Source organism: Typopeltis vanoorti, chromosome 12 (assembly GCF_054136105.1).
Source record: "Typopeltis vanoorti isolate ZY-2024b chromosome 12, IOZ_Tvanoo_1.0, whole genome shotgun sequence".
Lineage (NCBI taxonomy): Eukaryota > Metazoa > Arthropoda > Arachnida > Uropygi > Thelyphonidae > Typopeltis > Typopeltis vanoorti.
The window spans coordinates 92216619-92233752 of NC_143560.1; the positions used below are offsets into that span (position 1 = coordinate 92216619).

The 17134-nt window shown below is 35.7% G+C and overlaps 1 protein-coding gene across 1 annotated transcript in view; it reads right to left on the reverse strand.

Moving 5' to 3' along the window:
* The window catches only part of Nca (neurocalcin homolog), a 181713-nt gene extending 165040 nt beyond the window's left edge, over nucleotides 1-16673 (reverse strand). Inside the window, exon 1 of the mRNA XM_090401232.1 lies at nucleotides 16616-16673. The gene's annotated coding sequence lies outside the window, so the exon portion shown is untranslated. The remainder of the gene's footprint in view (nucleotides 1-16615) is intronic.
* Between the last annotated feature and the right edge of the window lie 461 nt (nucleotides 16674-17134).

A 17134-nucleotide genomic window follows, 5' to 3' on the forward strand; every position in this document is an offset into this window, starting at 1 on the left:
TTCGTATTTAAGTAATTCTGCAATCCTTAGCCAGCAAAGGTTGGCCGATTGGTCCTGTACTGTCAGATGTCTTCTCCCTCCAGGAGATTGACTACCATGTGTCTCCACCATGTCCTATTCTGCGCCTCTCTGCTGCATTCCTCGTTACACCTACCTGTTACGGCTCCTGTTTACACCTACCATCTCCAGTACCTCTTCATTTGTCTTTCTGATATCCTCATAATTCTTTGCAGCATCCACATTTCAAAGGCCTCCAGTTTTTTCACACTCAGATTGGAGAGTGTCCATGTCTCTACTCCATATAATAATGTAGTACCATATGTAGCATTTGGAGATTCTTAGTCTTGTTTTCAGATTTAATTCTCTAGATGTTAATAGATTTTTCATACTGTTGAAAGTTGACCTTGCAATTTCAATCCTTTTTTCTAATTTCATCTTCTGTCCTGCCATTCTCTGTGATCAAGTGTCCGAGGTATATGCATGTTTGCACCTGTTCTAATTTATTTCCTTTTATATTGATGCATATTTTTGGTATTTCTTTTTCTCTTGAAATTATCATGATTTTTGTCTTTTTGAATTTGAAACTGAGGCCATACTGTTCGCTGTACTTGAGGGTTTCATCTATAAGAGTTTTGAGGTCATATTTGTTTTCAGCTAGAAGAACCGTGTCATTTGCATATCTTAGGTTATTAATATTTCTAGTCCCTACAGTGATTCCTTTGAGGTTACTAATTTTATTAAATATTTCTTCTGTGTACAGGTTAAAGAGAATCAGAGAAAAGACACAGCCTTGTCTCACACCTTCCTGAACTGGGAATTCTTCTGAGGTCTCTCTATTTATTCTCAAAAGATAGAGTCTGTTCCCAGTAAAGATTAGTTAATAGCCTAATGTCTTTTCCATCCATGCTTATTTTTGAAAGGATTTCAATTAATTGTTCATGTTGGACATTGTCGAATGCCTTTTATCTTTTTGTTTTTCTAGATATCTTTCTATGATGGTTCTGACGTTGAAAATACCTTCTCTTGTACCTACATTTTCCTTGAAGCCACTTTGTCTATCATTTATTTCTATGTTTATTTTTCTTTTATTTCTTTCAAGAATAATGTATAGGAGGACTTTTGATACTTGACTGATGAGGCCGATAGTCCTAAACTCTTCACATCTTGTAGCGTTTGTTTTTTTTTGGGAATTGGAACGAAAATTGAATGATTAATATCTTTGGGTAGAAATTTGGGTTGATTGGTAGAGTCTCCATTACTAATGGCTCATGCAAAAAGTTAAGCAAATCTGAGTGCAATTAGTAGTTGGAAGGGCACCAGTCATTCAATGCTGTTGGCACTCTGCTAAGGACTGGCCATTCTCACAGGGTTAACTTCGGCCTGTAAACTGACGTATGTCAGAGCTCTGTACCCTCGAGGGCACATAATGAATTCTGCAAATCACACTCAAGCTTATCAAATGGAGGTTTCCAAAACTTTGAATCCATCTACCCCCCCCCCTACAGTATTTTCATAGTTCTTCCCCCCAAAAAAAAATAAAATAAAATAAAAAGTACACACATGCAGAATGATGATGCAAGAAAACTAATTACCATACAGAGATGGATTTATTTTAAACGGTATCTCTTACACACCAATAATCTAAATCCTTAATATGTCATCAAAAAAGGCTAATGCAGCTTCAGGCTTTTAATTTCAAGGGTATTTACATTTTCAATAATGTTAGGAAAATCTGATCAGATGAGTTAAAAAAAAAACTACAGCACTAACTTGAGTTTGTATATAATAGTAGACAGTTCACTCTAATATCAAAGGTCTACTGGAAAAATTCATTATGAAACATATCAAATTATGTCAAGTGTATAACATTTTAAAATACTAACAGCTGAATAAACTGTCCACCCATCAGGTAAGTCAGGTTCCCAGAATAAAGTTATTTAGTCATCTCATCTAAAGGGAATCAAATAATTTAAGAAAAAGTTAAACTACTTAATGCTAAAATTAGTAATTATCAACTATCTCCATGGAGTCTCAACACTCATCATCCATAAAAAGCAAACTACATACAATGCCTAGCATACCCGATTAATAAAGATTCATTAACCTCTTAACCAATTTTATGACAAAGTAACCAAAAAAATGTGTAATTTTTTTATTTGTTTCTACCATGTATAATACTATCCACACACCAATAAGAATCTGAATTCCATGTCAAGCCACACACTCAAAACAAATGAATGAGAAGTCATACAAATATTTTTATTTAAATTCTTACATCTCACAATTAGTAAAAAAAATACAAGATTAAAATAAACTCTGGGAAATTATTATTATTATTATTATTTTTGCCTTCTGGGTATACCGAAATCAATTTGTTAAGAGACTAAAGGAAAAATAACAACAGCACTTAAATAAAAAAAAACATTCAATTAGGCAGCAAAGTAATTGATAATAAAATTCTTCAGAATTGTCAACTGCTTGAAGAAGAAAACACTACTGAAATAAATTACCTAAGATGGATACTTAACGTACATTAATCTCAAAGTACAAATTGCAAGTAACTGATAAGTTTGCACGAGAAGAATAACTGTCACTCCATTATATATTATCTATCTATCTATCCCAATGGCTTTAACAGGCCTTTAAGGCCCACAACCTTCCAAGCATGCTTGGATTTCGTAACCAAAATACGAGGATAGAATGGTCACTCCTATGCCTCAAGGTATTCTTGGCTGTATCCCTGTGTGTTCAAGGGGCCGGTTTGCCTGCTTGCGGGATGAAAAACACCAGATAAACTGGCGAAAAAAACCCTACTGCCCGCGCCCAAGACCGGCTAACTTGGCTATGGCTGAGGAAGATCCTTCAGCTCCTCACGTCTCCGACGGGAATCGAACCTAGGACACTCCTTCCCCAGGCATATGGTTGCGAAGCGCAAAGCCACTAGGCTAACCGCGCGGACCTCCATTATATATTACTGTTCTTAAATACTAGACCTGTGCCACTAATGCAGATGATAGAATGCAATAACAAATGCTATATAATGAAACCATACTGCAGTACTTTTAAGTGCTCCATTAGATCTTCAGACAAACTAATTAGTGATGTCTTCAATTATGGCATCAGATAATTTGGATCAGGTAGGCTTATAGAGTGCCTTTAATTGTTGAAAGTTTTTTTCAACAATTAAAAAGGCACTCTAATCTTTCAGCAACTCTTAAAAGGTGGTATGACTTCACATCACTTGTGCTTTGCATTATGGGATACTGAGGCATCTCCTTGCAGACATGCATAATGTCCATGCATTATGGGAAAGGTCACTATCTAGACTGGTTTTGACCTTTATTGAGGTCTCATCAATGGAAGCCAGACCAATTCAACCTTGGTATCATCTCTGGGTCTGGCTCCCACTGATGAGACCGCAATAAAGGTTGAAACCAGTTTGGGAAGTGACCCTTCCCATAATGCACAGCATTATACATGTCTGCAAGGAGATGTGCTTTGCATTATGGGATACTAAGGCAAGTGATGTGAAGTCATACCACCTTTACGAGTCATGAAAGTACTTCAGGTGCAAACTTTGTTTGCTTACACTTGGATAAAGGATTAAACCAAGTATATAATTTCTTGGTATCTTTAATTTATAGAGTACCTCTTGGTTACCAGTATACATACAGGTCTGGTGTACACCTTTACCTCAGGATGAAGCTATCATCCTCAACTTTACTAAATGTAACATTAAAATCAGCCATTCCATAAATTTATACTATAGGTTGTCAAAACAGCACATTCACCACTGGCATTACTCATCTCAATGTTCAACTGCAAAACTGTGTAACAATATACATACATATGCAGAGCCTCATGGAAAAGGAACATACAAAATGAACATACAAATTAAAGATGCCAGGAAATTATATTCTTGTTTAATACTTTATTCAAGTTCGCACATGAAATATTTTCCTGACTGGACTACTTACAAAGGCTAATGACTTCACATCTATTGCCTTTGGTATTCTCTATATACATGTAGTTTAGTTGTGATAATACTTCATGCACAAAGTTTGTTTGCTTACACTTGAATGAAGGATTGGATTAAACAAGAATATAATTTCTTGGTATCTTTAATTTAATTTATAATAAAATGAAAAAGCATTCAACAACTAGCTCTAATCTAGAGTCTTAATAATAAAGTGTTAAATCTTTTCATGTATATGGGAAATATACGACTTCTGTATTACTTCAACCTTGGTATCACTTCCGGGTCTGGCTCCCACTGATGAGACGTCAATAAAGATTGAAGCTAGTATGGGTAGCAGGTCCCTTCCCATAATGTGTGCTTTGCATTATGGGATACTAAAGCAATTAATGTGAGGTCATTAGCCTCTATATACAGGAAGCCTAATCATGAAGATGCTTCACATGCAAACTGTCTGCTTACACTTGGGTTAAACAATATAAACTTCTTTGCATCTTTAATCTAAAACCAAGTGAAAAAAACTTGGAACATGCAAAACAGCAAACCACAAATTTGTATATTATTACTACGGGCAACTCCAGGGAGTCATTAGACTCATCGAGGGAGGCCCCAAATCATATTCATCACAACTATTCTACATTCATACAGTATCTATCATACCTCGCCTTAAACTCATTCACTGTCACAGCATCCACCACAGACTCAGGGAGCGCATTCCACTCATTCACTACTCTAAAAGTAAAGAACCCAGCTCTAACACCTTTACTAACCACACTTTTGCCCAGTTTCCATGGATGTCCCCTAGTCCTCCCACAACCAGCCCTGTTCTCAAAAATATCTTCTGAATTAATTTTATAGAAACCCTTCAGTAATTTGAATGTCTCAATCATATCTCCCCTCCTCCACCTATCAACCAATTTTTGCAACCTACAAATCCTCAACCTGTTCTCATAAGGTTCATTCCACAGACCTGCTATCATCTTGGTCACTCGCCTCTGGATCCTCTCCACCTCCTCCCCATCAAGAAGAAACCTAGGTGACCAAATCTGAGCACAGTAGTCGAGATGGGGTCTTATCAAGGCTCGATACAGAGGAACAATAACCTGCTTGTCAACGTATTCTTCAGCAACCAAGTGATTTGATGAGCTGATTTGACCACTTTTGCAATGTGTCCCCTAAATTTCAATTCCTTATCCACCGACACTCCTAAATCTCGTGCCTCATCAATTTCCTGGAGCACGGTTCCACCAATGCAGTAAACTGCCGCCAATCTTTTCACCCCAAAATGCATAACCTTACATTTTGCCACATTAAATTGACATCCATTCTCCTTAGCCCAGACCTCCAATCTATCCAAATCATCCTGCAAAATTTTGACGTCATCTGCATTCACTATTGCCCTACCCAACTTCGCATCATCCGCAAACAAATGAACTGTTCCTCTCAGATCATATATGCAGATACAAATTTCTTTCTTTAGCACTAAAGTAAAGTGCACTAAGTGCAAATGTGTGTGTGTGTGGGGGGGGATTAATATGCAAATACATATTAATAGGATATTGTATCCTGAGTCAATTCTCTAACTGGGAAATTTGGAGTTCTTTGGAGAAAGTTCTTTGGAGAAATTTGGAGGACATCCATGTTAAACTCTTTGGAGAGTTTAACATGGATGTCCTTAAGAAGGACATCCATGTTAAACAGGATCTATTCTGGAGTGCTTATGAAAAATTAGTAAATGTAACCTACAAATATATTGAGTGCTATGGATCTATTCATTTCATGTTAATAAAATAATAACACCTGACTTCCATGGATTCAGACTCATCATGGGACGTACACATTATTACACACAAAGCTCATAGAAATTTGCCTTACATTGATATTCAATGTGTCTACATTCACAACATACTCAGGAAATACATTCCACTCACCAACCGCTATCCATGCAAAGAACCCACTCCTCATTCCCCTCCTTATACAGTAGACATGTTTAACAGTATCACACAAATGGAAATTAATAACAAGCTGAATTACTATGCATTTGTCATGTAAATCATGCAAAATCCAGCAAAGAAATATGTTACACTTTTCTCACATACAAATGCACACCTTCCAAATATCTTCAAAAACAAATGATTCTAACTTCTGTGTACCTTCATTGCAAAAACTATACTATTCTTAAAAGATAAACACTAATACAAATAATTTATATTAACTATCAGATTTTGACAAACACTACTCATCTGTTTCACCTCTGCCATGCCAATCTCATCCACAATGAATTGAAAACTTATAGCAAACTAATACCATAAACAGAGTAAAAGTAGGGTTAACAAGTCAACTAGGAACACTGCTCAAGAAATTTTTTTCAAGCTCAGTCCTCCAATAATCATGGGGTTACTATGATAATAGGAAAATCATCTGCTACCTAAAATAAGATTCAAATTCTATAGCAACTTGGAGATCTGTTATTAGCAATAAAGAGCCCTCTTAGCTCTTTTTTCTCAAGGATTTCATTATGCACATAAAATGTCTCTTAAAAATCTTTGCTTTTGATCTTTATGTTATATTCTATAAAATTTATTTCTATGCTCTATAGTTCTCTTAAATGTTCCCAATCACCAAACCTTCGAGTTTTCTTCAAAACTCATCTTTTGATATGATTACAATCTAATTTCCTAATAGCAACTTGGAGATGTGATGTAAGCAATAATATCTGACCAGAATTGGCAAGGTCTCAGAAAAGTGGGAGGAGGGCAACACAGTTCTTCCATTACATAAGGCTCTATGATAGATGTTGCAAATTAGTTGACCCTAAAAATGAGATTAAGGTTCACAACTCCAAATTGTTTATTTTTATTTTTTAGTCAAATGAATCACACAGAAATTGCTCACATTTCAACCAAAATACTAGATAACCCTAAGCACTCTTCAATCTAAGTCACTAAATTTAATAATTTTAATCTTGGTATGCAATGTATTAGGTTTATGCATCTTTTTTTTCACTGGAAGCAATGGCACCCTTAATTTTAATTTTATCTGCCATTATTAAACAAAAAATAAAAATAATGATTATACACAGTTTATAATTTACAGCAAAACAAATAGAGCAAGCAATGATCAGTAAAACAGTTCACAAAATCTGCACATCGGTTAATTAGGTTAATTCACGGGAGCATCATGTTGCTAAAATGTCATGTGAATGCATGAAGCATTGTCAGGCAGGGTAGTGCTGTAATTGATAAGATCCAGTGTGGGGAGGAGTACAGCTAAAGAACTAAAATACTGCAGAAGTCAGCTAAAGAGCATAAAGGATCACATGGATTTTGAAAAAACACACCGAGAAGTAGGGATAAAGAAGTTAACTTTCTTTATAAGCTTGAATGACTATCTCAACTACTATGCTCAAATTTAGTCACTTAGATTTCTTGTAGACAAGGAAGTACTGTAGAGTATCCAGAGTCAGGTGATTAAGATGGTGCTAGGCCTGTGGAATGCTCCTTATAAGGAGACTGATGCCTTGCATATTTCAAAAACTGGTATGCAGAAGATAAAAGATATGATAGAAACTTAAGTTGCTGAAGCAGTTTCATAGAAAAGATGAAAAGGAAATTTTTAGTCACTACTAAAAATTTCCTTTTTAGTAGTGACTAAAATCATACCTGGAAGTTTTGATTAGCAGAGATATGAGGGATAGGTTTCTATCTTGTAGAGTGGTGGATGAATAGAATGGATTGACAGAAGTAGCTGATAGTACTCTATCAGAAAATGAGGAAAAGTATGAAAGGCACTGTGTGAATAACAGTATGAACCTCCTATGATGAATCTTAGGACTCCATGCAGGTGATTGATAACAATGGTAAGCCAGATGGGTCACTAATGGACTGAATGCACATATACAGCATCTGAAAGCCACCTTCTAGTTTTTTTTCTGTTTCAAAAAACTGTAGTTATAGGAAATGCTTACAACACATGCAAGAAGCAGGTAACTCAATATCCAATGAAACACCACCAACTTACTAGAAGCCTGAAATGAGTGTTGCCCTCTAACCAATCAATACGCAGGAGAGAAAAAAACAAGAGGCCACCCCTGAAATTTAAGTATTGTCTATCAAGTGTACTTATATATGCATTGTTTGACATGTCTTTCAAAAGGTGTGTCAACATTGTGTGAATCCATAATCTGGGTTCCATTCAAGGGTACAGCAGCAAGTCACTAAACAGAACATAGAACTGAACCTGATGGTAAGCCCTTAAATTTTCTGACCAGCTAGCAAACAATCCTGTCACTTTTGTAGTTCATGCCTGGAGAAACTGTATATGGTAACATAATGGAAAGGATGGATTTATGTGATAGATATACACTGCTTGGAAAGAAGTCAATGGACATCCTAATGGGCAAGGTGCACTGTTCAATGTAACAAGTCACGTGTTTGTAGCTGGTATAAACTGGAGGAATATGATGCTCCCAAGTCAGTGCAACTATGTCTGGGTGAAATGACTGCAAGAAGGGAACTGACAGAGTTTGAAAGACGTGGTAGGATGATCATGTTGCAGATCTCTCTCTGTTCAGCAAATTGTTGATAAATTGGGTCATCTCAGATCAACAATCAGTGATACCCAGGAGCGCGCCAAGGGTATTTGCCGCCCGGGTGCAAACTTTTATCGGCCGCCCGTCTGACATCTAAAAGTAAGGGTTATTAATATTATATTAGTTAAATTTTACGATTGTCCCCTGGGTGCGGTGTTGCACCCTCAGGTTGGCGTGGCCCTGGTGATACCATACTGAGATGGAAATGCATGGAGTCAACTGCAAGTGCTACCAGTAGTGGACGACTCACTGACCAATATCGTAGGGAAACTACAGATTATGTAAAAATTGCCATTTGCCAGCCAATGCATTGAATGCAGAGTTCTGGGCATCGAATGGAACATGAATGTGCACAAAAACATTCCAAACTGAGGTCACAAAATGGGTTTCCATGGTAGGACTGCAATATGCAAGCCTTACATTACCCACTGTAGATGCTCTTAGCATGGTGCTAAGAGCATGTACAGTGCGATGTGGAAGCCAGAAAAGATGCATTATGGAGTGATGAATCAACAGCAGGGATTCAGGCAAAAAGGAAAATTACATCTGACATAATGCAAAGGTCTTGCTCAGAAGCTTAAAAAGGTCCTATTATGTGGGGTTTGTCATAATTCTCTAACCATGTTAGGGTGAGACAGTGTTGTAGAAATGCTGTATTACGTAAGGATTGCCCACACACATCTTTTTATTATAAAACAATAAGTGATGGTACACATTCTCTGTTAGCATGAAAAGGTGAAAATTAAAACGATACTACATCAGTATGTCATGTGTCACTATTAATAAAGGTACAGCTGGAAAATAAATTATAATATAAAGGATAACTGAATACAATCCATTATAAAAGTATGGTTTTGAGATGCAGAAATAAGAAAAATGTATTCTTCATGGGTAGAGTCCATGCCTAAGCAAATTAATGAACTTATTAGAAACAGAGAAGCACATATAAATTATTAAGTAAAGTTGGAGTTTAACTATTGTACTTATTTTCTTGTGAAATTAACATTTTTCTTTAAAATGTGAGAGCTCAGATTAATTTGTTTGCTACTGTACACAATTAATCAAAATCCAGTGATCCAAATGCTGCAAAACTTTGCAGGAATACACTTTGACATGTGGAAGAGATACCTGATAAAAAATAAATAAAAATAAAAGTAGTTCCAAAATTTACCACTAGGGGTATTGTAAACAACAAAATGCATGGAATTTGTACATCATACAACTTGGTAGGTGCCAGGAAGATTTAAAAAAGATGGACGTGAGATTTTTTACCTTCATTCTGGTTGTTAATACTGTCCTAACCTTGCCCCAGCATGCTTTGCTTGTGAAGCTGTACTATCTAAACAACTGCACTCTGCAAATTTCATTACCAGAATAAATGCTGATGAAGTTCACTATCTCCATATGCTCTGCAACATACGATTCATCAGTTCTGACAAGTGAATGAAGCTGTTACTGTCTGGTGCAGGTTTACAGCTTTGCTTATTACTGAATCATTCTTCTTTGAGGACAATCGCCAATCTGGTGCTGTCACCTGCTCAGTTACTGCCGAGAGGCATCACAATATGATAAACCATTTGGCAGTGCTACAGCAGGGTTTGTGCATGGATTCAGCCATTTTCATGCAGGATCCCCACCCCCTCCACACATTGGTCGATCCATATAAGAGGTTCTTTGAGAACATTTCACAGAAGCCAGTGATCAGCCATGTGTTTCCCACTACATGGCTGCTTTGTTCACCTGATCTGACCCACTGTGACTTCTGGTTCTGGGAATTTCTCAAAGATAGAGTTTATTGGGATCACAGCATGTGCGCAACATCAGTCCTGACCAGTTGCGTTCTGCCATTGAACACATTGCAAAGGATGCAGTCAGAATGTGAAAATTTCATGATTGAAGTTTCATATGACTTTGATTATACCCATCTATAAAAAGGGAAATAAAACTAAATGCAAGAATTCTAGGAATTTCCTATTGAGTGTTCTAGTTTAAAAAAATTATGAAAACATTCTTCAGAGGCTAAAAAAATGAGTCAAATTAAAATTGCAGAAGAAACAGCTGAGTTCAGACTATGAGATTATCAAGACATTTTTATTTTAAGACAACTACAGTTGTCAAGAATGGGAATTTAAATTTTGTAGATCTGGAAAAGGGATATAAAGGTGTCAAGAGAAACTATTCAAAAACACAACAATTATATGGTGTAAATGGGACATTATATAAAATAATAAATGGAATTATTAAAAATATGCTTATATATAAGAATATGTATCCATTAGTTCTAGCAACCAACTATGTTAAGTTTTAAGTCAGCAGCTAGAACTGAAAGACATATTCTTAGTAATAATAAAAAAAATTCTTGTGTGTAATTCCATATCTAAAAAGTTATTTATTCTATATGTATCATGGATGGGCAGAAAATTAAGAAACTTATTAACACTGGATTTTAAAATCTGTATTGTATTTCTATGAAATAAATAAGCGGGATGACAAAAGACAGCAATAGAAAAAATGAATGAAGAAGAAAACTTCTGTAATTTAGAGTTTGAAACTGAAGGGATGAAGAAAAGCTGTGGCACAGGTTTTTAAGATTTGGAAAGAGGAGAACTTATTCCAATTCTGGTCAACAGTGATCAAAGAAATTAGAAAATGCAAGCAGTAGAAATTGAACATCTGAATGAAAGAGCAGACAGCGTGATGGATCATTAATCGACTTTACTGATCTCTTTTACATCCAGTATGGGACATACTGGATCTAATCAGTATGAGATTAATCGAGTACAGGACACCAAACAAAATCAGATGATTTGATGTAAAAATCAAGCATATCTTTATAAGACTCTGGTGGGAATGAGTGGTGGAAAAAACCCACAAGTGACAGGTATGTGGAATATTCCTATAATGACAGATTGAAGGTCTGGGGATTACAGAATTTAGTTGATAAGCAGAAAAGAGGAAATGATAGAAACACAAGTTACTAAAGGAGAGGGGAGTATTATAAGAGGCCACAGACAATATTTTCATTACATTAAAGTTGGAAATGCATTGAACAACTTTACCAAAAGTAGCTGGGAGCACCTTGTCAATGAATGAGTTTAAAAAGTCTGATAGGCATTGTGTAAATAATGGTTAGAACAAGGCCTGTCATGATGAGCACTCAAGTCCCATTGGATACTCATACATATACACAACTTAGAATAAGTCTATGGACACCATAGTGTGAGAAACAAACTGCCATGGTGCCCACCTTAATAAGATGTAGGACCTCCTTTCACTGTGAAGATTTCAGCAATCCTACAGGACATACTTTCCACAAGTGTATGATAGCAATTAATGGGAATTTTGAACCATTCTTCTTGTAAGCATTTAATGAGGTCCTGGACTGTTGTGGGCAGATGACCCTTGATCTCAACCGACACTCCAGTTCATCCCACAGATGTTCAACAGGGTTAAGATCAGGGCTCTGCAGAGGTCAGTCAGGTGTGGTGACATTCATGTCCACAAACCATGCAGTTAGAACAACAGCTTTTATAACATGATGCACTGTCTTGATAAAATCCAACAAATTTGGTTGGCCGGCCTGGTTGGTCGAGTGGATAGCGTATCCGCTCTCCAGCCAAAAGGCTGCAGGATTCGAATCCCGGCGTGGGCATGGATGTTTGCGATTGTCTGTGGAAATGCCAGTGGTGATCGGCAGTAAATGCCGTTGGTGTAGTTGTAGAGCAGGTGCCCTCCCTCAATGAGTCCTTGAACTCTATGGAACTGTCAAATAATAATCTATATATATAAAATGATAAGCCTTTTTATGTCACATTTTTTGAAATGTTTTGAAACTCAGGGGCTACCCTGAGTGTCGAGTCTTCAAAATTCGAGTCTTCAGAATTCAAGGAGAACTGGCCTGCCAGTCCGAAACACGGGGAGTTGGGCGCCATAGGGGCATACCCCCCCCCCCCAGTATAATAATAAAAATCTTCAGGATTCATTGAAACTAGAAATAACTGTTGCAACAAATTTGGTATGCATATCAGCAAAGTTAAAAATATACAATCTATGAAGATAGGTAGAAAGATGAAAAACATTTACTGCATAGGGATGGCATATTTTCATATAAAATTATTATGCATGCTCCCTCCAGGGAGTGCAAGGTCTAATCCAGAGAGCGCTCTTTTAGTCACTGATCACTAAATATCTTATCTTCACCTCTCCCCCCTTTAACATGTTGAATACATCTAATTGAACAATACACAAACACACACATGTAGAAAGACATATGCTTCCTAATTACAACCTTAATCAGCTTCTTCCTTGGATGACCATCTCCTCCCCCTCAACTTCTACCCCCATGCTAAACTAACTAAAAGCTGCAAAATCTCACTTTTATCTATACTATAAGATTCTCCTAACTTGTGTAACTTCATGTTGGAGGCTTAATGGATTTTTTTTACAACACTCAAAAAGAATTAAAAGAGAATTTAATACTTCCTATATTTCGTCCTAGTCACTAGGACATCTATAGGGATTACAAAAACAATTAATGTAACATGCACACAGATATCATACAATACTAAGCCAAACCACTTGGGTGACACCTAGATAGGACTTTAGTGTCACCCACGTGGTTGGGCTTAGTATTGTATGATATTTGTGTGCATGTTACATTAATTGTTTTTGTAATCCCTATAGATGTCCTAGTGACTAGGACGAAATATAGGAAGTATTAAATTCTCTTTTAATTCTTTTTGAGTGTTGTAAAAAATCCATTAAGCCTCCAACATGATGTCCTCACAGCACTTAACCTCTACACACGAATAACTTGTGTAACCTTATCTACTCTGCTTCATCTACTTGTCAAACCATTCCCTCACTGTCCCCATATACACAATTTTGTAGGGCAGTTATCTTGGTTAACCACAGCCAGTTCTTTTCACCTGTCCTCTGCATCTCCCTGGAATCCAAGTAACTATATCTGTGCACGGTAGCATGGATATGTTATTATGAAAGACTTATAAACTGGGAGAATGACTTTCTTACAAACTGGTGTTCCCTTCAACAATATAGGTAGTCATCAATGGATGTGATGACTTAACCACCTTAGTACATTAGGTTGCTAAAATTTAACTATCCACCAAAACTCAAGTTTCTAGCTTTACTGATTACATCCAGCAAATTCCCATTAATATAATAGTTTCAAATTGAAAGCAATTTTCAACTGCATCTCTAATGCAAGGAGGTTAAATAAAGTATTTTAGACTACAATAATGAGATTAGGCAGAAAATTCTGATCAAGATGTGGATGAGGGATATGCAAGAAAATATCAGTAGTTCTGTAAGAGTTTGCAGAGGCAAGAAAAGTGTGAAGAAATAAAACAGGAGTAAATGAGAAAATGCTAACCAAGGTTGGAAAAACAGGCCAGGTGCAATTATAGGGATTTTTTTTTCTGGACACATAACTAAAGAAAGTAAGGATAAGCATGAAAGAATTACCTTGGTTGCTGGATATGATGGCAGAATGATACATACAGGAGATACAGTGGAGATGTTCAGTAAATATTTTGGCAATGTACTTCATGTTAGAGAATGAGAAATAGCACTAATCACTACAAAGAAAGAAAACAGAAAGATATGCAGTTGAACATATGTCTAAGATAAGTAATCCTGATGCTAGTAACTGTTGTGGAGTTTGTTATCACATACCATGATGTATTAAGAGAATGGGCAAAGGAACTAACAGTATCCCTAACTTGGTTATCTTACAGAAAATGCCAGGAAGGGAAGACAGTGACATTGCATGAAATGGATCCAAGAAGTGCTGTGAAACTATTAATGTCTGCCAGGGATAGTGGTAAAAGCATCGACAAATTTGATAGTTAAACAAGAACACCGTATTGGATAGAGGAGATGTGTCTGGATTTTTTATAAAGCATTTAATCGAATACAACATAAGGTGTTATTGAAACTGGACAGAATAGATAGTAGTTTAATGCTGGAATACAGGGATGATATCAGCAAGATGTGTTATGTGGAGATGGGGTGTGTTACAGGACTATTGAAGATACTGTTTTGTTGACACAAAAGGTGTGAAGAATAATATTCAGCTGATCACAAATCAAAGCTGGGAAGAATGTCTTTCTGGCATGAAAAACAGGACTCCTTGTGGGAAACCATTTAATTCATCACTAATTGAAAAAGAAAAAAAAAAAATCTCATCCTGGCTAACCAGTCTTACTCATTTCCCTGGGATGAATTCCTGTCCTGCCTAAAAATATTAGAAATTTAGGTTTATCATATCCCCTCTCTCCTTGCACTAAACCACATTTTGCATCTCTCAAATAATCCTCACTTGTGAAATGGTCACTATATTCAATGACCATTTTCTAGTCATTTTGATCACATTCCTCTGAATCCTCTCATTTCCCACAAAACCTGGGCAATCAAATCTGAGCACAGTAGTGTTCTGATGCAGTCATATCAAGACTTTATAATCATGAACAATATTTCATATCCATACTGAGTATTTAACATCGAAGTGATTTATTTTTTTCCACTTTGTAAAATTCTAGATCCCTGACCTCAACTTTTTGCAGTGCAATCTAAGTGATAATAGGACTGTATAATTTATGGTCTACCTAATCAATTCTAAATGCACAGCCTTACACTTTGCAACACTGAGCTGGCAACCATTATTTTTTTTTGTCTACAATGTCCATCAAATTCTCCCATAGAATCTTTACATCATTATCATTTATTTCCTTTCCAAGTTTAATATCAATAAACAATTGGGGTAAAAAAAAATTTTTTAGTCTCTTTTTTTTTAATGTATCCAATGGCGCCGACAATAATGATCAGATTTGTTGTAGAACAGAATCGTGACAGTCCTTAAAGGCTGCAGCCATTCCAATACCATACAATGGAATATTTCATTATTCTAATGAAAATAGGCTGGATGTTCGATCCATAACATCGGATTCAGATCTCCTCCCCAATATAAATAGGTGAATCGCTTGTAATACTGAACAAATCGCAAAAACAAAACAACAACAAAAAAAAAACGACTATATTTGTTCAGATACATCGGCGCAATCGCACAAATATCGTTTCCTTTAACATTCAATTAAGTTTCTTACTCAAAAATATTTAATCAATGTAACCATTTTATCAAAAGCTGCATTGCAGTAACAATTCATTTTGATAACCTTTTTGATTGCCTGAATTCTTAACGGCTTTTAAAAAAGACTATATTGCGCTGTGACTTACATTAAACAAAACATTATACAGCTGCTATTTATTGAAATACAATCACCCGATGGAAATATTCCATACTAATAGTAAAAACATTAACTGAATTTCATAACAATCGAGAAAAAAAATAACGATTACAACTATCGGTGGAAACTTCTCAGCAATTAAGCATTAAATCTCGGAGATGATGGTTGAGGAATTAGGTATTAGTGAGCAGTGAAGACTAATCGAGTATAGAATCCCACATATGTCTACCACATAGCCTCTTCCCATGCATGAACAGATCCTTCCTCTACAAAACGTATCTGCATGTAACACTACGATCGTCAATTCAGAATAATGCCTTGGTAGAATAAATCAATAGTCTCCTAACCAGAAGTTTTATTATTTTATTGTTAAAATTAAAATAATGATAAAATAAAAATTCCAGAACCCTTGACGTTTCTAATTCGACGGTTATCTATATATCAAACGCATGTTTTGATAAGCTAGTAATAACTGCTAAAATATCCAAGTAATTACATGACTGAAAACAATTAATGAACAACTAATTTTTCCATCCTTCTTATTTAAAATCCGAGAACTCCTCTCCTAGTAGCGAAAAAACAGTCAGTTCAGATTGAAATAACTGTATTCCTTCTTATCCTATATAACGCTGGTTCACCTGCCCTCCACCACCCCTGTTTGTACATACCAAAAGATCTATCTGAAACAAAACAGATATTTATATTTATACATATACACACACACACACACACACAAAAAAAAAAAAAAAAAAAAAAACCTAGTAAGAAAGAACAAAAACTTACCCTCACTTCCTTCTGCATTGGATGCTAAATGTTACTTAGCATTTAACATTCGATGTCAGCCAGCCTTTACGATAGTGTATTATCATGCCACCTATAGTTAGTTAATGTACACTACGCTAATACTGGTATTGTGGAGTAGAAAAAATTAGAGCAGGAATATTCAAAGTATTTTTTCCTTTAATAACTATATGAAAGCATAAAATGGTTTAGTGACATGTTAAAGGTGTAAAAATAGATTATTTGCTTTAATGATGGATGAATGATATTTTCAACATTGAAAATATTTTTTCCTTAACTATACTCATACAGTTAAAAAGGCGTTAGCTAATTTATTTATATATTATATAGTTAACCTATTCATGCAGTTATCGCTTTCAAGCAATAGTTAGTGACACGCTAAAGGTATAAAAAAAGATTACGTGCTTTAATTATGAGTGAATAAATGCAGTAGTAAGCGAATAATATTTAGCATGTTTTAAAAAAAAATTGTTAAAAATTATAAAAACGTAATAAATAAAG